The sequence below is a fragment of the Podarcis tiliguerta genome, assembly GCF_965153285.1.
Source record: "Podarcis tiliguerta genome assembly, chromosome: 11".
Lineage (NCBI taxonomy): Eukaryota > Metazoa > Chordata > Lepidosauria > Squamata > Lacertidae > Podarcis > Podarcis tiliguerta.
Window position 1 is genome coordinate 35,754,482 of NC_139544.1, and position 22,185 is coordinate 35,776,666.

At 41.0% G+C, this 22,185-nt stretch overlaps 1 long non-coding RNA gene across 2 annotated transcripts in view; it reads left to right on the plus strand.

Moving 5' to 3' along the window:
* The first annotated feature begins 43 nt into the window (after nucleotides 1–43).
* Nucleotides 44–22,185, plus strand: part of LOC310660096 — a 26,005-nt gene continuing 3,863 nt past the window's right edge. For both annotated transcript variants that reach the window (XR_014503178.1, XR_014503179.1), the window contains exon 1: nucleotides 44–195. This is a non-coding gene — a long non-coding RNA (uncharacterized lncRNA). The remainder of the gene's footprint in view (nucleotides 196–22,185) is intronic.

A 22,185-nucleotide genomic window follows, 5' to 3' on the forward strand; every position in this document is an offset into this window, starting at 1 on the left:
AGTTAAAGGACGGGTTCATAATTTAGGGCGGGAAATAAGTGGAGCTGTTTCGCTGCTTGAAGTCCTGTCATGTCCATAGATGAGGAAAGAGGCTATAATCTCTGTTTTTTTTCCGCCACAAATTTGCTATGGCAGTTTGCTATGGCTGGAGGAGAAGGACCGTTATTCAGCGCGTGCCTGAAAGGCCACCTCACGGTACAAAGTCCCCATACGAACGTAGCTCTTTCCCTTGTTTTTTCTCTTGTTTTCCGTTATGCTTTGTGATGTTCTGACGTTAATAACCTTATCGCCGCCCACAGTGAGGGTTCTGACACACCACGTTAAAAAAAAAAGTTCGTAAGTTTATTGTTTTAGCCAAACGCCATGACAAAATTGTAATAGTATAACTAAAATAATGCGGAACTCTACTTCCATAATATAAGTAGACACCCAGGATTTAAGAGAGAATCCAGCTTCAATTCCAAAAGCGTAAGTTCGTTCCTTACCAGGATCCAAAATGCTTCAGGTGTACTGTTGTCGCTCAGGGGTATTTTTTCCAAATTCTCAAAGCTACATTCATACAAATAGTTACTTCAGTTTAGAAACCCACTGCAAGTTCCTTAAGACTTTAATTCCTGGACAATTCACACTGAAATTGTGTGAGTCACTAGTAGGCCTCACACAATGCAATCCTGTGTATGTTTACTTGGAAGTAACTCCTACTATGTTCAGTAAAACTAGCTCCCAGGTAATGTGTGTAGGATTGCAACTATGCAAAGCATTCCTGTACAGTACTCTGCTAATGTGGGAGCCAACTTATCCTGTTGCACGTTGGCACAAACAGTAGGATTGCACAATACCTTGAATGAATGAGGCAACAGGTATCCATTCATAAGAAACTCTGTATCTGTAGTGACCTCTGCTTACAAAAGCCACCACTTTGTGTTTGGAAATGATATTTCCAGCTTATACCTTTCCTGTGCTCACAATAGGCTGAGGCCATCTTTAATGGGGAGAAATACAGGATGGCATTCTGATGGCACCAGTGTTGTGTGAAAGCTGGAAAAAAGGTGACCCCACTTTCACAACAAACCCCCATCTAGAAGTACCCCAAGAGTCCATCAAATGTCCAGCGAGGTATCAGTAAAGCTGATGCCTCAGTAAGAAGATAATGTAGAAGATTTATTATTAAAATGCCTGAGAAGGGGTTTAAAGTGAAAATGAACAGACATGTAGGACTCCTGTTTACAGAGGAACTCCTGTTTGAAGAGGAGCAAAACAGGATTACTTGTGTGACTTGGCTGGGTGCCTTACATGAAAGCAGTTGGCCAGATGTAGTTAAGATGTAAGATTTGCAAACATTGTGTGTAAAACTTCCCCGTGTTTATATTCTGGGGGAGGAAAATTGTAAGAACATAAGAGGAGACCTGCTGGATCAGACCAAACCATATTTAGTACAGCAGGGATAACTAAAGTTGCCCTTCAGATGTCATTGAACTCAGCTCTCATCAGCCCCAGCCAATATAGCCAATCATCAGGGATGACTGGGGTTACAGTCCAGCTACTTCTGGAAGTCATTGCACTGGCTGCCCCTGTAGTGCATCATCATTTTTTCCCAGAGGAACCAACTAGATGCCTCTAGGAAGTCCACAAACAGGACACCATCGTCATCATTATGTCATTTTGCTCACATAGTGATCCAAAGTGACTTGCATTAAAAACAATTAAGAACAACTATGAAAGCCTAAAAACACAGCTATAAAACAGGCCACAATGTTGCCCTTCAAATTAAGGACCAAAGGTCCATGTAAAGAGAAAAGGTTTGGGCCAGTGCCTAAAACTAGATAACTATGGTGCCAGGTATGCCTCCATGGGGAAAGCTTCCCATAAGTGTAAGGCCACCACTGAAAAGGACATGAGGGCAAGAGTCTTTCACCTTGTTGTTCAGAACCATGCTACTTCTGTTCTTAGAGCATTAATGACTAAGATCCATTGATAACTTTATATTCCATGAATTTGCTTAATTCTCTGCTTTACAGTATTGTTGTAACAAATGCTTTGAATATTCTAAAACAGGCATGGCCAGACTTCAGGCTTACGGGATATACTTTTCTTTCTTTCTTTCTTTTACTGGTTCTAACTGGAATCAAGTGCAAAATGGTGGCAGGAAGCTATTTATTTATTTTTAAAGCATATCTTGTCTTTTATCCTCCCAAGCAGTTTAACTACCGACCACACTCCACGAAGTGCATACTGGAGTACCTGTATATACAAATACAAATCTGTGACTTAATACTGAACTACAAATCAAGGATTCCGCTAGCCTAAAATAAGGGGGGGGGGGCATTTTGGTTGTTGCTTTTCTTAAATGATTAGAAGTCAGAAGCCATTGTCAATCTACTGTAAATTATCCAGTGATCTACCAGTAGACTCCAATCTACCTTCTTCTCACCCTTGCTCTGAAGCAGTAGAAAACTGCTACATATTACTTACCTGCCTATACTGTATAACAATTTGGAACCTTCATGATTGTGAAACCTGCACAGCATCACAGGTTGTACCTTCCAGTCTTTTCCATCTATATTGAAATTATGTTCACCTTTTCTCTGCCTTTCTTTCACCGCTCCATCAGAGCTTTCCTTACAGAAACATCTAGGTCAGTAATCATGGAAACATTACACTAACATACTCCTTAATATATTATTTTCTCAGTGGCAACAAGACAAAATGACAGTATAGTCTAGTATTCCTCTACCTTGCCAGAAATCTTCCACTGAATTAAAACCTGCATGCTGAAAACAGTCATAAGAACATTAAAAGAGCCCTGCCTATCTAGTATAGCAGGGGTAGCCAATAAGCACTCACACTGATTAGCATATAACACTAAACCATCACCATGGTTTAGCTAGCATAATAAGTGAACACAGCCCAGCAGCTTAACTATGATTCATTTACTGCCAACAAACCATGATCTGTAGTCATGGTTTGTTGTTGGCTTATGAACCTTGATTTGTTTCAAATATAGTTTTGTATTATGTTTGAAGCCAGCAACCTTCCTTTACCATGGTTTGTTTGACCACCCCACTACAAATGCTCACCAGACATACAAGTACTGTAATGAGTAGCTGGAAAATAAGGTAAACTTTGGAAAAACAACTTGTACAACTTAAATAAACCACAGCTTGGTGTTAGGTGTGAACCAAGCCAATGAAAGAGAGAAGATCAAACTACTTAAGACTTCCTTGGTAGTATGAAAGACGAGCATAGAATGGCAGCTGTATCCCTTTCTGAAGCATTGGAACAAGTTTTAACCAAGGGTGGGAACTGTAAAAGGAATCTATTCTGGCTCAAGCAAAGCATGTGAAGAAGTTGTGAAGGTAAGAACTTTCCTGAAATCTCAGCTCACCTCCCATGTGGTTCTGTGTTAAATATAGAGATGAAGAGATACAATTACACAAGGTCACTGGAAGCCTACTATGAACTACTCTTTACTGAATCAAAGTACAGTGTGATAAATTTACAGCTTGCCTCTAAATACAACCTATGGCCACTTGTACTGGATAACAGAAGTTACGATGCAGGTGTCAGGTTCCTGCCCTCCCATGCACTTTAAATGTATTAGTTATGATGGGTTATTGTAGGGTCAGATATGCTATGGTTTATCTATGAGAATTTAAAAAACAACAACATGATGTGTTCAGACCTTCAGGGCTATGTACAAGGCATCCGTCAAAGGGAAAATTGAAAGTGAAATAGTCACACATCCTTTGTGGCTATTGTTGTTTCTTTGTTTTTTACTTTTCCTTTCCCTTCTTGTTCACATGCAGCAGATAAAGTTCTTCCCAAGTCTCCCTTCCTCCTTGGCTCCTCCTTTCCCAAATACCCCTTCTCTCCTGTTTCTCTTTCTATTCATGCTCTAGTAACTACACCCATATTCCCTGATAGTGCTGGCTTCTCTGCACTTTGCTTGCTTTCTGCCCCTTTGTTCTACTCCCACCATCTACCCTCCTCTCAATCTTTTATCTCCCCAGCTTTTTGGGACCTCTTTTCACTCTCCACCCCGGATCTTGTCCCCTTTGTTGGTATCAGGTTGTTGTTTTTAAGTATATAGTCATGGAATACTTGAGATATTAATGAATGACACTTACAAATTAATTAGGAATTGTGTATAATATTTATTTTAAGCTTATGTCACTTGCAGAACAAAACAAAATATGTATTCTCCAACTTTTGCTTTGGTAATTAGAATATTCATAGGCAACACAATGATTTGGGAGTTAAGGTTTGCAGGCAATGGGGCAGCCAGATTTTAGCTTTCCTCCAGATGAACGTTTATGTAGGCATTTAGGGGGCAATCATATTTCAAGATCCACTGGGATAAGCCATTGAGGATGCAGCATTACAGTGGATCTCCGGCTCAGCTGAGCTCAGCAAGCTTCATGTTGCCAGTCCTAGCTCAACCAAAAATATCCCAGCATAACTTGCTCAGGTGGCTGAACTAAATCTGTCAAGGCTGATGTAGGTCTTAACAAGTGGGTGTAAGGGAGCAGGACCAAAGGGGACTTAGTCTTGATCCTATGTCCATCAATTTTGTCATGTGGCCTGGCACTCGGGCATAGAACACTATTTTAAAGGCTTATTTTTCCTCTTCCAGGCTTAGGAAGAGCAGCAGCCGCCCCCCCCCCCCCCACTTAATGGGGTTTGGCTCTGGTGTAACTTTACCCTGGCTTGCTTTACGCCGGACTTTTTGTGCCTAAGATAGCTCCCCAAGCCTCCATAACTGTCGGGTGCTCCTTTGAACACTTCGTTTGTAACGTATTCCTAACCATTTTAATTAATGTTTTCCCCAGTGTGTTTTGGGAATATTGTAGGGAAGCTATTCAAAGGAAAGCTAGTATATACAGTATACAGATCAGAAGCCAGTTCAGCTCCAATACTTAATTCAGCTTAATTAACTGAAATATGAGTACTTTACAGTATAAATGTGTTCTAGGTTGGACGGCTCACATTTTTTCTTTAAAATGCTTGCTAAAAGGATTCCCCCTCTGCAGCTCCCACTGCAAACAAGACATTGCAAGGAAAATTTGGAAAGGAAAAAATCACATCCAGAATAAAATTTTATTTTAATGTTTATTCATGGTGTACTTTAAATGCCTGTGGCATTTATCAATGCAACAAGCACAAATTATGAATTATGCATCGCTTTTATTTAAAGCTTATGTGATTTACACTGGAACCCTATACATATTTTCTCAAAAGGAAGGCTGTGTATACATCGTTTATTCTGGCTCCAGTACACTCCCACCACTGGTGTTTGAAACCATGATGCTAGCCACAATCCTAATTTGTCTTGTAGTTCCTTGGGAAATGCTGACTTTTAATGTATTTTCCCTCGAACCAGCTTTTTTCGGATTTGAACATGTAAGCTACATTCACTTTGCAGCTTAGCTGAGGTGCGTACATTTATGACAGCTATTATGCATGCACAGATAACAGTTTCATGAACAGAAGTTCAGGAGGGCTTGAAGGTGCAGGGAACCCAAATAAGGAGTGTATATCAGATGATACAGCATGAGATGGGAGTATCTGCTATTCAAAGGGGGAAAAGATTTCTGGGTACACATCAGGAACTATTTTTGGCCTGCAAACCACAAAGTTTGGTGTATAGCCGATTTCCAGGGAATTCAGGTGTCCTTTAGACACTTTCACAGCCTGTCCATAAGCAGCTAATTTACAGGTGGGAGAAGATTTAAATGACACAACTACAAAGATGGAGCCAATCGTGTGAGTCTTTTTAATGGAATTGACAATGCTCCTGGCGGGTGTGTGGGTGTGTGTGTGCACGCACGCAAGCACACATGCACACACGAACGCCACTTCCAAGGAAAAGACCATTGCACTTGACTGCTGCCTGCAAGCTGGATCATATAAGCCTGAACTCAGTCACAAAGGAGTGGATCACAAATAGGCATCTCCCCCATGGTTAGGAGGACATACAAAAGAACATCTAAATTGGCTTCAATCTAAGTTTTTATCTGTAGCATCAAGCTGCATATGTATATTAAGTTATGCCTGTGTTAAAAGACTGGTGATATTTTTGCCCTTTCAATGAGTGTGGGTATAAAGGATCAACATTATTGTTTCCTAGCACGTTTCCAGTTGAGACAAACCCTTAGAAGAGGGTGCAGGGTAGCACGAGAGAATGGGATTTATGCACACCCATTAAGGAGCAAATGCATCCCTTTGTGGATGATTTACAAAGGGGCCCTACTCACAGATGAAGGGAGATCTGATATAACAATTCATTGTTCTGACACACATTGCAATCATTATGTGCAGTTTTTAATGTATCATGTTACATTAAGCTTAGCCCATGGTCTAATACCGTGTAACATAAATTTCTGTAAAGGGAGAAACATAACATGATGCTGTCTTATAAAAGACACACACTATTTTTTCAGTTCACATCCCTTTTCTCCATGAATGCCCAATCTGAAAATCAAGGTGACAGACAAAAGTGGAGTGAATGAGCATCCACAAACCAGCATATTTTTCTTGGGTAGTTTTGCTCATTCTCACCTGTAGTCAATGACTCCAGTCAGTTTTTATGTTGCAATGCATGAGCAAAGTTGATGGACATATTTTTTGGTCACCCCTAGTTAGATTTTATTCAGGGTCAACCAAGAGGAACCTAACAAGGATTAAGACTGTAAAATACACTGGAATTAATCTCAGAAGTGTTTGCTCCACAATGCAGAAATGTATATTTCTAGAGAAGTTGCACCCTTTTTTAAGATTATGCCTTTTGTTCTTATAACAGATGTTTTACATAATACTTTAAATCCTTTACAAAGTACAAAAGTTTTAAAGATGTGGCAGAGCTAAAAGTGGCACTCTGACCCCTGAAACACCATTAGAGTGACATTAGAATAAAAATCTGCATGATAATTGGGTAAAGTGAGATGACAATATGGTTGATTTTTTTTTTAAGCCTTCATAAATCCCACCCAAATTACTGCATAATAAAGGAGACAGCCTATCCTATGTTTTAAGTCAGACTACATGAATAGGAGAAGGAAGGCCCTGAGGTCAGACCTTAGGGTGAGCGCTGCTCTATAGGGCAGCTGTGTCCTACAACATTGTTTTAGGACAAAAATTGCTTTGCTAAAATGGCTCCTCATTCTGGCCTCAGGATGCCTCATCATAAGCTGCTCAATCTTTCTCCCCTTTAGCTGACAAAAGATTTCCTGCATTGCAGGGGGTTGGACTAGATGATCCTCAAGATCCCTTCCAATTCTACAATTTTCTGGTTTCATGGAGGTGGCAATGAAGGAGGTAAAGAGTGGCATAGAGCAAGAGAATGGAGTGGCACGCTGCCTGCCACTGGTTATAGATCTACCAATTGCCAGTGTGCAACCTCCAACACTTTACCCCATAAGAATTTTGGCCTTCAACAGGTAAAATAGATCCTTCATATCTGTTCAAGGGAGTAAACACAAAACCAGCAAATCCATGGTTATAAAGCCAAAGTGCAGGTGGGAGAGGGGTTCTTGCTGGATACCCAGTTTCGCTAGCCTGCCAGCAGATACATTTATATTTTCTCTAAACTCCTTATGAAGTGTGTTTAACTATCCTGATCCCTCCATGGATTCCATCCAATCTCCTGTCCTAGAAGTGACACACATCAGAACTGGTGTGTTTTATCAGTATTAGTTTACAGGTACTCACTTTTCCTAAGGGTTCAGTTTGGCATGCACAGGTGGGAGATAGCACACCAACTATGACTGTGGCCTCATTATACTGATGATAAACAAGTTTGGGCAATTTGAAGGCAGTGGAACTAGTGCCTAAATCCTAAAGACCCATGTCTTCATATACTGGTCAGTAATATGACGCAGGTGGCGCTGTGGGTAAAACCTCAGCGCCTAGGACTTGCCGATCGTCAGGTCGGCAGTTCAAATCCCTGTGGCGGGGTGCGCTCCCGTCGTTCGGTCCCAGCGCCTGCCAACCTAGCAGTTCGAAAGCACCCCCGGGTGCAAGTAGATAAATAGGGACCGCTTACTAGAGGGAAGGTAAACGGCGTTCCGTGTGCTGCGCTGGCTCGCCAAATGCAGCTTGTCATGCTGGCCACGTGACCCGGAAGTGTCTGCGGACAGCGCTGGCTCCCGGCCTATAGAGTGAGATGAGCGCACAACCCTAGAGTCTGGCAAGACTGGCCCGTACGGGCAGGGGTACCTTTACCTTTAATATGATTATAAGATCTTCACGCTGCTAACGTAACAATTTTTGTGATGATCCCTGGCATGGCTATTCGTATCCTTCAGCTTATACACTCATTTGTTGGCACAACAACTCTTAGAATCAACATATTGTGGTACCTTGGTTCCCAAACTTGTCGAACAATTGTTGAACAAATCATCTCCTGAACGCCGCAAACCTGGAAGCAAGTGTTCCGATTTGCGAACGTTTTTGGAAGCCAAACATCTGACGCAGCTTCTGCGGCTTCCACTTGAGTGCAGGAAGCTCCTGCAGCTAATCGGAAACCATGCCTTGGTTTTTGGACGGTTTCGGGAGTCGAACGGACTCCTGGAACAGATTAAGTTCGAGAACCAAGGTACCACTGTACTGACCTGTTGAAGCCAAACATTTCAGCTAATAAGTGGGAAAATGTGTATAAGGAAGCCACACAATTGTAGAGTTGCTTCTTAGTAAGGAGTTTTAGAATTCCACTTCACAATGTAATTAGCCTATGCAAGAGTATGTCAAGAATTGGCAGGGCTCCGGAGTGTGTTGTGAGAGCAAGGGACCAGGGGAGTGACCAAGGAGAGGGGACCAGTGATTTATGGGGTGTCATGCCAACCGCAAGCAGGAGCTAGGGGAGGAGGGAGAGTCAGAGCAGTCTGAGGCGGAGGAAGGCATGCAGGATGTGGTGGAGGAATAAGCTACAGTTCAGGCAAGCAACAGGTCAGTAGGTTCCCTCTCCCCTCAACCCATCTTGTAGAACCAGTAGGGGCTTGAAGAGGGAAAAGCAGTGACAACTTCCTACAGAAGAAGTCTCAGGTTGTGGGCGCACAACCCATCAGAGGAGGGGAAGTGCCCCACTGTTGCTGCAACTGCTCCATAAGGCTCAGATCTGTGAACAGCTGCCTAAAGCAGGGGTCAGCAAACCTTTTCAGCAGGGGGCTGGTCCACTGTCCCTCAGACCTTGTGGGGGGCTGGACTATATTTTGGGGGGAAATTATGCAAGAGCACAACGCACCCCCGATGGCTGCTTACCCTTGTGAGCGGCAGAGGCTGGAGGCAGCGGCTGGCGGCAGCGGTGGGACGATGAGTGGCACATAAAAGGGCTCCAGAGAGGGGCTGCTTAAAATAGCTGTTACTTGAGCGCTACTACTGCTGGCACCAACAAAGCCCAGCCCCCTTCCTCCTTAGGGTGGGGAAAAGCCAGGAGAAGGGATGGAGGAGGCACTAGCGGCACTGTGTGATGGAGAGGGAAAGAACGCGCGCTGGCGATCCACGCAGTGATTCCTGGACCATCCCCGGGCTGGATCCAGAAGGCAATTGGGCCTGATCCGGCTGACGGGCCTTAGTTTGCCTACCCATGGCCTAAAGGCTAGAAGCGTGTGTGTCCAGAGCACTGTGGAAGCTGCTATAAGTGTGTCTCTTGCCAATAAAGAGTTAATTACAGTGGCACCTCTGGTTACGTACTTAATTCGTTCTGGAGGTCCATTCTTAACCTGAAACTGTTCTTAACCTGAAGCACCACTTTAGCTAATGGGGCCTCCCGCTGCCGCCGCACCACTGCTGCACAATTTCTGTTCTCATCCTGAAGCAAAGTTGTTAACCCGAGGTTCAACTTCTGGGTTAGTGGAGTCTGTAACCTTAAGCATATGTAACCCGAGGTACCACTATATAAGATGTGTGTTTTCCTTGTCTTGGTTGGGCCATGTTAGTGCATTAGTAGAACTGCAAACTTTAGTGTTAAACAAGTACACTGTACACTGGGGATGTATGGAGAACAGAACTCAGTGCATCATCATCCATTAAAATGATTTAAAATTATTCAGGAAAAAACAATTCACATGTGCAGACCCTAAATAAATAAAGACACCTGGCAGTATCCAGTTAACATGACCCATCAGAACAATGATTTACAGAACTTACCCCTTTCCTCCCCCTGTGCACCCCCTAAAACCTATATTAGGGGTTCCCCCAATCCTCTGGAGTGGATATGAGGAAGGCACATGGGATATACAGGGGTAGGAGAGGGGGAAACTTATACTGTATAAGCAAGTAACAAAGCATGTTTGGCATTTTCCTTTTTGGTGTGACGTGTTTGACAGGAAAATTTGCAATGGGAAAATCTGCTTTTTTCAACAACAAAAAAGCCCATAGAGTTCACCCAACCTTTTAAAAATATTTTGATTCAGTGAGCTCCTACTAGACTTTTCCCCATCTTGATGGAAAATTGTATAATAATGATGTGATAATATTTTGATAATGGTACTTTGTTATTTTTGGTTCTGTAAACCATTTCTCAAATTCAGCCAGTGCACCCCTTAGGGTTCCGGTTCCACTGTCTACAAAATGCTTTAAGTGCAAAGACTAAGGATTATCATGATTCATTCCATGCTTGATGTCATATTGGCTCACACAATAGCTGCCTTTGATTATATCTATAAATCTCACCATACCATATTTCATCCATAGAGAGGTCTTATTTGCAATGCTAAACCTGTCATTAAAGATGAATGAAGTCAGTGGTGATATGGATAGACACTTTCAGACTTGACAAAATAAAAGGGTTTGTGTACACTATATTTTTTTGCTGTCCAGTGACTCCCAGTCTATAACAATGGTAAATCTTAATATAAAAAAACCAGGAACTGTACCCATTAAAGTTCAGTCGCGTTGCATAAGAGAGCATAGCCACGTGGCATACCTCCTTTCGCCTTTGTTTCATGCTAAGTAGCTAAAGCTAATTTAAGCTTTTCTCCTTTCCATATACAATACCAGGTACATTTAAAAAAAAGAACATCTGCTAACCTATTCAGATATATGTAGAAATTGAAATAAGGATGTGATTCAAAACAAATAAGAATCTAGGAGGAATAGGTGCAACTATTACAAATGAGAGCGCTATTACGCACATTTCCTGCTTGGGGGTTTTACAAAAGCATCTGGTTGGCCACTATAAGAACAGAATGCTGAACTACACAGGCCTTTGGGCTGAACCAGAAGGATTCTTCTTATGTTCATCTATTTATCTCTTCTTTAATCTCATGCTGCTGCTGACTATAACATCCTTTAATGAATATCCTGTGTAGATCAAGTCAAATTACATTGTCTCTTTACATCATATTAAGATCTAGTAACTCAGTTTTGGATTTACCATTTTAGTACCCAGTACTGTATAAGTCAGTGTAATATAACACTTCAGGTCATGATTCTTCAGGACTTGACAAGAATCACATAATCTTATCTTGCAGATATAGAAGCCACTGACAGTGCTCAATGGGAAACTGGAAGCAACATCAATATATCTTTTGAAGGTTGACCATTCAATTCACAGTAGCGTGCAGATGGGCTTTTAACGTGTTCATTTTAAAGTCATTTTGGCTCTGGTGTGTTACTGTAATAGGGAATGTTCCATATTCTACATTCTGAAGTTGACAACAAATAAAATATTAAAGAACATTTCCTTATAATAATATGATATTAACAACTGCACACATTTTGTATGTATACATGTAAGCTATTACCTCTCTTGAATGTATATTTAACAGGCACCAGCTAATAAATGAATGTGAGGTGGTTAATCAACTTAAAATATTTTCTCATCTTTCAGTTCTTTTTTTAAGACAGAGGATGCAAACCCTCAAACAGGATTGGTTCATAACCTCCATTCTTCCCAATACAAACTGGAACACAAACAAGTACTTCACACTGAAATGAATGGAGGATGCACAGCAAACAGCACATAATGAATTGCACTTGTATTTTTTCTTGTGGCTATTTTAAAATAATTAACTACCTAAAAGCCATGTTTGCCTTTGACAACTTGACCCTTGGCCATTAAATAATAAAGCAACCATTATCTTCATTTTTATTCTAATTTTCTCTGCAAATAACCTGATTGGTGTGATATTGAACAAAGCAGTCTTGAAAGCATAAGGGTATCAGTAGCCATCTGTGTGGGTTTGACTGATCACATGCTTGAATGCAAAGTTTAAATACTGGCAAAATGATTCCTCCCTTTTTGGCTACATGAAATCTGTGCAAAAGACTGTCTACCCAGGCTGATATTTTCTAGCGAAGAAACAACTTCTGCCACTGCTTAGAAGACAGGAACATGTTGCCAATTTCATACATACAGGGGATGCAGTCCAGTTTCTGTATGAATCACTCAAGTTAATGCTGCTCTACTGTCATGTGATGCCCAGAAAACAATGAATAAATTAATAAAATTAATAAGAAATAAAAGAATCTGTATCTACTTAAGCAGACCCACTGAAATTAATGGGCATGGTAACTTAGGGATATTAATGTCAATGGGTCTAACTCTGAGTAGAATTTCGTTGGATACCTCACTAGAAATCTGCAGCCAAAGAGATGGCAGTTTATTTTGAATCAATGTTTGAAACTGAGACCTCCTCTCCCTTCCTTCATATAGCTCCACCCATCCTGACAGGCTACTAAGGTTTTGTTTTCTAAAAGCCCTCTTTGGCCGGTTCCCCAACCCTCAGATTCACAACCATCCACTAGAGATGGGGAAGAAATTCAATTCCTCTTGCATTTAAAGGAAAACTGAGCAAATCCACATTTTCTGGAACAATATGCAAAATGATACACAATTATCCTTTGAAATTTGCACTTATCCAAATTTTGCAATGCAGTTCTGCAGCCGTGCAATATGTTCAAAAATGCACAGCTCTACCTCCTCTCCTTTGCATATTAGTGATATAAAACTTACCAGCATGGGATGAAGGGTTGCTGTAAATCCTGCATTAGGACTTCCTGTACCAGCATTACAAACTAGGCTTAGCTGCTTGTTCCTCTTGTTTTATGACATTAAAATACTTACAGCAGTCCAAATTAAGAGCGATTACATATGTGATCCAAACATATCCCTGAGTGGACAGGAATTGGAACTTGGGAGAGCACCCTAAAAAAATCACAATGCAGGGTGTTCAGGTGTGTAAGTGTTGCTTCTGACATACCCAATTGCAAAGAAATGGTTTTTAAAAAATGTGTATGCAGAATTAGGATGGCCTCAGCGATGCAGTTTTTAAAAGGTGGCTCTTGTTTTTTACTTTGGCTTTTGACAGTCTGTGAACATTTTTCTTTTCTCTTTCACCCTGTTCCCTTTTTCTCGTCATCAGGATGACTAAAGGGCTAAAGTTTTAGTGGAAGAGTGCATGAATAAGAATGAGAAGTATACATGGCACTTCAAAAATTACTTCCTAAGATGCTTTTCTAAGGCTAGAAGGCTGACCTTTAGCCATCAAAGACTTCTAAAAGGACTAAAGTAAACATTTAATGGAAGTGGAGCAATAATGGGGCATCATTCCAATAAGTACGCTGTGCTCCTCTGCAGCTAGTTTTACAGTAATGCTGTTACTTAAGTATTTATAGGTTTCTCAAACAGCTAAGAAGAGGGAAAAGGTGCATTTAAGGGAACTGGCTAGTCAGCAACAGAGAAAATATACTATAGATTACAATAAAACAAAATGAAGCACAGAGATGTTTCCCCCCTGTGGCATATTCTCCATACACATTCCTCTTTGCTGTTAAAAGCCATGACCCAGAGAGCTGTGAGTGAGGGGAAAATAACCTCACAGAATCACAGAATTGTAGAGTTGGAAGGGACCCCAAGGATCATCTAGTCCAACCCCCTGCAATGCAAGAATATGCAGCTGTCCCATATGGGGCTCGAACCTGCAGCCTTGGTGTTATCAGCATCACGCTGGCCACTAGATTAGATGGCTTTTTAAAAAGCTACACAGGTTTATGGAGAGTAAGTCTGTCCACAACGATTAGCAATGCCAGCTACATGGTGCCTCTAAGTGCAGAGGCGGTATACCTTGCAAACAAGATGCTGGTGTGGTAAATATTTGAAGTGCAGGAACTCATCACGATGGCAGCTACAGCCACATCCCATACACATGCATAATATGTAATATACACACATACAGTAAGCCTTTGACTTGCATATATTTAACTTGTGCATTCAATTTTACATGCTTGTTGTGTATAGTTTTTTCTTGTTTCCTTATGAAGCCAAACTCTATTACGTTATTTTTCAGCCTTTGTATCTTCATCTGTATTCTGTACACTGCATCCTGGATTCATCTCTCAGCTCTTCTCTGAGCTCTTCCTCTGGTCCTCTACTTGGATAGTTAGCTATAATATTTTTGTTCCTTTTCTTTACTTAACCTTTAGAATAAATTGCTGGTTGAAATTCTAGGTGGTAAATCAAAGTAGACTCAAATAACAGTTAAGATTGCTGCTAGTTTTTCATACCATAATAATTGTTTGTAATAGTCATTTATCTGATATTTCACTTTTTTTTTAGAGTTAAGTTAAAAGCTAAATTGTAGTTAATCTCAATATTAAGCAATATGATCTTTGCAGAGAACAGCTAACAGCTATTCCATCTCGTGCCTTAATATTGTATATGCATATCCTGCTTTGTCATGTAATCAGTATATTTTAGATTTGCCTGCATGTAGTGTTCCTTATACTTTTCCTTCTCCAATGTTCATTTATGTATAATGCGCTTTTAATTTTCCTTTAACATTCTTTGTGGACTATAGTTGCACCTTTCATAACTGAAGTGCATTCACTGCTTTTGTGCTAATGCATTTAAAATTCATTTTTCAAACTGATTTCAGCTATTGGTCATCTCTGGTCACAACCTTCTGGCCCGCTGGAGCAAATTAAGGACCTCATTTTCATGTGCCACTCCTGGAGAGGGGGGGACACACCAGGTCAATATTGCCTTACTGCCACTTGGTGGGTTTTTGGGAGGGACTTGACCAGTTACTGTGGGAAGCAGAATAGACCTTTGGTCCAATCTAGCAGAACCTTTCTTAGGTTATAAATGCATATGCACAAACACTAGCACGAGAAAACCATCTCGGTTTGACAGAAGAGATCCATTTGCCACATTAGGAATAATGAAAAAATGTGAAAGGAACCAAAACTTACTTTCAGGAGGAAGGCCAACTAGGGCCTCTGACATAAGGAAGAAGTGTATATCTGAAGAACACTAAAACTCTCTACTCAAGCTATGGATATTTCTGCCTCTGTTAAGAAAAATAGTCTTCCTAAAGTAGTCTTCCTAACCAGCATTTGAGGACTCTCTTTTAGATCCTCTCCCTCTGGTGTTTTCTGATGCTTTTCCTCCTGCCTATTTTTGAATGCTTTATATGAATACTGCATTACCCAGTCCTGAATAGAGATTAGTTGCCGGTTATGCCCTCCTGTATATCTCTAGTCAGGGACGTGGGTGGCACTGTGGGTTAAACCACAGAGCCTAGGACTTGCCGATCAGAAGGTTGGCGGTTGGAATCCCCGCGACAGGCTGAGCTCCCGTTGTTCAGTCCCTGCTCCTGCCAACCTAGCAGTTCAAAAGCATGTCAAAGTGCAAGTAGCTAAATAGGTACTGCTCCGGCAGGAAGGTAAATGGTTCACCAGAAGCGGCTTAGTCTTGCTGGCCACAGGACCTGGAAGCTGTACGCCGGCTCCCTCGGCCAATAAAGCGAGATGAGCGCCGCAACCCCAGGGTCAGTCACGACTGGACCTAATGGTCAGGGGTCCCTTTATGTCTAGTCAGAATTCCCACTAACTGCAATGGGACCCACTTTCACATAGGTGTGTATAGAATTGAAACCCCTCTGCAATTTGGTTTTCAGCAGAACCTAAACTAGGAGCTCAGATTATGCAGAGAAGTGCATAGGAGGAACATCATTTAGCTAGAAACACAACTCAGTTTCTTTACGGCAACCCATGCAGTAATAATAATTATTTTTCCAACAACAGACTCCTATAGCATATCAGAAACCTTTTGCCTTGTAGCACAGAGGTTTGCTGTTCAAGAAGTTTGGCAGACAGTTGGGTCCTGGCTTTTAATTTAGTATTATCATAATACCTTGTTGATACTTCAGAAGTTCATAGGATTTAATTCCTTTGTATGATACATCAACAGCTTCATTATGAGGGGTAGGGATGTCGTTTAATATTTTGGATCACCTACTATAAGATTTGTAAAAGAAAGAAAAAGGGATTGTGCAATACAGGTTTAAAGGAATTTAGTAAATAGAATGCAGCTCTTCTGCCCAGTTCCATCGCTAGAACGTTGGTAGAATTCCATCTATTTCATCAGAGTTGTGCCAACATACACTGGTGATTAATTTCACTACTTACCCTGCTGAAAGCTGCAATGCTTCATTTTTTGTACATTAATAATACGCTTGTCATTAGGCCTATTTTACAAAATATATTTTCATTGTTAATATACATTCAAAGTTTTGAAGTATGTGCAGTGGCTCTACTTAAGCCAATGGCAGGAATGGAAAGATCTGCCATTTCCTTTTCTAGAGCCAGAATGTCACTCATGGTTTCTAGTCTATTTTAATACTGCTCTATCACATTACCTGGAAAAACAATATAAAATATTTTATCAGGATGGTTCACACTAATAGATATGAGTTTTAAAATAACTCCTGTTTCAGATACTGTATGTAGCCACAAGCCACCACGGGAGAAATTGGGACACCATCACTCTCTGACTCTATCAGTAGTGATTCTAGACTAGATAGACCAACTCTGCATGTATAGTAGTGACTGAGGTTATTGTTACAGGCTTCACTTATTTTAAGTAGGCAGTCATCTGGAACTGATAACTGATCACTGATTGATGGGTTTGCAGCCTGGCTCTGCGCAGCAGACAAAACTTCTAAAACAGAACAATTCACAGTACAAAGCTAAAAGCTCTGCAGCTAAACATCTTAAGCTAGCAGCAGGGGAAAGGTCTTTATTTTGACTGTTCACCTGTTCTTTCACAAAACTATCTTAAGGGAAGGGGGGATAATTAATCTAAAATTTCCATTTTGTGAATTGAAAATATCTTTTTTTTTCATGTCAGCACTACTAGTTGTTAGCCAGTTATTCATTATCTGATGGAGATGAGAGCAGAATTATCAAGTTTGCTGCATAAGCTTATCCCTTATCGAAGAGTTTCTGTCTCCCTCAACAGGGAAGAGACAGATTCCAGCCTAACAGGGTCATCCAGCCACAGAGAAACACTTTTAAATCTAATTGATTTCAGTGTAGCCTTATTGGAGTTCACTGATTGGTTCTGCGTTGCTCCGGGACAGGAGGAAGGAAGTCAAAATGACACCGAGTTGGTTCAAAGAAAGAGTTTATTCTGCTCTCTGGATAGCAGAAGGCACTTGCGTGGTGAGTCCACAGCAAGTCCAAAGAAATGACAAGTTTCATGCAGTATATATATATCCTCCAGGCACCCTCTCCCTCCTTCCAACCACGTCAGCCTATGTACGCAGGTTGACATCACATATGTTCTTGCTCTGGTACTCTCAACCAAAAAAGGATCTTCCTTCCTTTACTTCTGACCATAAAAGGATCTTCCTCTTCCTACTCTTATCTGGGAAGAGGTAATCATCTCCGGGAACACGCTCTGGCGTTTGTTCCCGGACCTGGATTTGTGTGTCAGAGTGTGTCCAGGACGTAAGATAAAGCACAGACATGTCTTCTCTCTGTTCTGTTCTACTACTGGTACAGTGAAGGCCATAGTTGCTGCCACAACTGATAAAGGAGAGGGCTCTGAGCACTTGTCTATACAGCCGGGCTTTTGTTTATGCATTGAGCTCAGAGCTCAAGTTAATGGATTTTAGCTAAGGAAAAATAGGGATTTTGGTGCAGTTTCAAATTGCCTGCACAGTCAGTTTTGGGTTTTAGAAACCCATTCCTTCATCAGAAGGCAACTTAAGCACACAAATACCCCCTTGCATTTCAGTGTTGGGTAGATCATGCTCAGCCATTGAACATGTCATTTTCCTTTTGTGCATGTCATGATTTCTTTGTACATCAGAATGGGACTTTATGAGTGCTAATCACATAGGTTTGGGCAAAGGGAGGAGAGAGAACTCACCTGTGGGCTACCTCTAGATGCTTCCAGACTGACACCATTTTCAGGTGGGATTCAATCTCATACCAGCAAATTCAGATTGTGCCGTTATAGTTGATTGGGCAGTCTTGCACCACATGCATAAGGCAAGTAGAAGATGTGTTGTATTAAAAAAAGAAGAAAAAGAAGATGTGTTGTATATTTCCACTCATGACACAGCTTGCAGGCTGGGAAGAGGGCAGGTGAACAGGCAGCAACAGAAAGGAGGTGGAGGAGCAGAGCCAGGAGCCTCAGAGGATTAGAAGTGGGCCACCTGCAAGGCTGTGGGCTTTGACAGGTGCTGACAATGTTAGCCCTGGGTCCCCACCATGGACACCTTCGAGATAAGGCTCCTAGCCTAGCTCTCTGACATGCTAGAATGTGTTTTGCAGGTTGTCTTTGTTTAGAATTTCCCCAAATGAAAATATTAATAATAAAGTGCTACAGTCCTGGGAAGGTTGTAGCCTGAGCATTTTCAGACCCTGTATATCAGCTCGGAGGTGTAATGAAACAGGGAATGATCTGAAGAAGGTTTAGGCTGTTCTAGTGCTGAAGTCAAGCAGGTATGGTATTGAGTCGTATCTGAATGAAAACCCCATAGATTGAAATAAATATATCTCCTAACTTGAGGCAGTGCAGTCAAGGGAAGCAAAAATGTCGCTCATGGATTGCTTTTACCAGTACAGTATTTTAGTTCAGTTATTAGTCTGTTTTAACTATTTGGCTGCTTTTTAAAATGCAGATTTATTTGCCATGCAGTTTGCATGACTGCCAAATTATTAGGTACGAAAAATATAAACAATGAATTGGCCTGGTGAAGCTCCTTCTGAGAGCAGTTATCTACTAATGACCTACCAGTGTGAAATGTGCTGTCTATTTTAGTTTAAATTAGTTCCTGCCTTATAGTTATATCCCTTAATTTCACATAGCTAATTTCTTCATGCTCATTTGATGCACTGGTCTTCAACTGGTGTGTCAGAACCTAGTGGTGGGTCATGGCCTGATCCAGGGTGGGTTGCAACAGGAGTACTCCCACTATTCACATATATGGTAAACGATTAAGAAACAGGTCCCCAAATGTACCTTGGAGTTAAAAGTGGGTCCTGTGTCGGAAAAGGTTGCTGACTACTAACCTAGAGTGTGGCTGTTGTTGCAATGACCATTGTAAGGCTTTTAAACAGGCAGGTCCTGGGTCTAGATGTATGTGTGAGCCTATTCAAGTCAGATCAGACAATGAGATCAATAATGATTGAAAAAACAGCTGATTCTTCACAGTTAAGGAGATTAGAGCTATAGTAATTCATGGATTACAGACAGCCAAGCATTTCAGAAGCATGTGCAGCAGTATAAAATGGGAGATTATCCCAGTTTGCCTACTTCCCGAGGATATTTTCATGCTTTCACAAACATTTTATTGGGGAAAGGATATTTCAAAGAGAAGCCAATTCATTTTCAGGAGCTGTTACAAACAAGATCAGCAACAAATAGAGAGCACAGTCCAGACGGTTACACACTTTTAAGTGCTTAAGTCTCTCCCGTTGAAGTAAATGGGACCTCAGAGGAAGAGATTTACGCACTTAAGTGCCCAACTTTGGCTGTACCCCTAAATTCTCCTGAAGTATACACAGAATTGTTTCCTCCAATGAGACTGGAATATTTGTGAATCTACACTGAAAGAGTCCAATATGTATTAGAATTATGGATGCACAGACATTTTTAATGTTTCCAAAGCCCTAAATCGCTCATTTATTATTGAGTACATGCATTTGCAACCCAGTTTTCTTCCATTATAAAACTGAAGGTGGCACAGATGAGGTTTCTAGGTGGCCTTCCATTCCAGGCACAAATAATACCCACATGGTTTAAAGAAGGTGATTTTGTTATGTGCTCTCAGACTATGACCTGGAGAACTTAAGGCTAGGATACCTCCAAGCAACCCCTTTCCTCTTGCTGCTGAATACTTTGGTTTCTTTGGCACTAAAGGCCACATTACTGTTAACCACCAACTTCCCTGATTTATCATTGGGTCATCCACCCCACTCACAGAAGAAGATGCAGATGTGCATATGACACAAAACACATGCAAATTTGTGTCCCTCTTTTTAGCATATGGGACAGAAGACCCAATCGATGTACAGTGTACTGGACCCACAAAACCCTCAATCCCATGACTGCTCAATTTGCTCAAGAGCCTTTAGTGAGGACCTTTGTCAAAAGCTTTTTGAAAATTCAGCTAAACATCACCATTATCCACGTGCATGTTAACACTCTCAGATAAACTCTACAAATTTAGTGAGACAGGACTTTCCTTTGCAGAAGACTTGCTGATTATTCTTCAGCAAGACTTGTCCTTCTGCATCCTGGATAATATAACTTTAATAATGCTTTCCACTAATTTACCAGGAGCAGCCATTAGGCTAACTGGTCTGCAAAACAAATTATGCTCCTGGGCACTCACACATATCAGGAAGAAAAGTGTGCATCCAAAGAACATCAGTCCTCTTTCTATGTATGCAATTGCTGTGATAACAAGGCTTTGCAGTCTTGGGAATTACTTGAACCAGTTTGGAAGCGGGTTCTGGCCATCATCCTAAGCTCACCTACTTAAAAGTCCCATGAAAATAAATGCTAAATCAATGTAGAAATCAATACGACATTCACAAGTAAGTGTATTTACAAATGTAGTCTCTGTGTCAATGTTCATCAAAGAGCAAGGCAGGCCTGCTCATTTATTTAGCTTCTATACTGCAGAATTGCAAGGTTTAAGCCCAGGTCAGTCAAAATGCTGGGGATCTGTAAGATGTCCTTTGGAAAGTTACCTGTGGGTGGATATATTTGAAAAGATTAATCTGAACTTGCATTTGTTTTATGACAGCCATGTAAGCATTTGTTTTTAATCCTACTTCAATTTGCCTTTGAGAACACAGTGTTATTTATGGTTAAAATGTATGTGTTGTTTTTCAAACATGCATTCAAAATAAATTTTAAAGCAAGATAAAAACAAACCAATGCAGTGATGGCACCAGAAAAAAGTGCAGTGACACAGGAAATGAAAAATTAAATTTCTGAGGTAGTGAGCTTTGTCCCATATGTTCAGTTTCTGAAAGAGAAACAACAGTATATTTCACATTAATAGGCAGCCATTAAGAACTCTCTATGTGGATTTCTGCACACTGGGTAGATCCTTAAGCCACCTTGCTTCCCCCTCCCACCCCAAGGCTTTCAACAAACTTATGCCCAAACAACCTTGCGCAACTTCTAAAAATATCACCACAGATATCTCTGCACTTTTTAGTGACAAAGGCTCCAGAATGCGTGAAACTGATTTTGGCAGAAATGATGTCCCTCATGCTGTGATCCCCCTCTTTTGTTGGTTGCCCCAGGCATCAGGGTATGGTGGCTGGTATGGGCCAGAAAAACAGATACTTTGGTGGTGAGGGCAGTAGTCATGAAAGGGAAAAGGAAACCAGATGTATTTTCTGCTGTTTGGTGGCCATTTATTACATATGGCAATACATCAGCACAAATTTGGATGTCATGATTATATTTCTGCTCTGAACTTTGTCCTTCAGTATTTCAATCTCTTCCGGCCAATTAAAATAGTGGCATTACCCCGATAACATACTATGTAAGGACCCTGCAAGAACTACACAGAAAAAGGCAACAGTGACTATACATAAGAATGCATATGATTACTTACCTGGCTTCTGGTTTGTTTGTTTTTGTCTTTCTTGTTATATTCAATTTCTATTTTGTGCCTTTATACAATAAGTATACAGTGGAACCTCGGTTGTTGAACGCTTCGGAAGCCAAACAATTCGGAATCTGAATGCGAACAACCCAGAAGTGAATGCTTCTGTTTTCAAACACACCTCGGAAGTTGAGCAGCTTTCAAGGTGTGTTTCTCCATTTTTTAAAAGGAATTTGCCGACTGGCAATTGCGCCTTGGTTGTCAAACGTTTCAGAAGTCGAATGCGTCTTCTTGCATTCAACAACCGAGGTTCCACTTTATCATT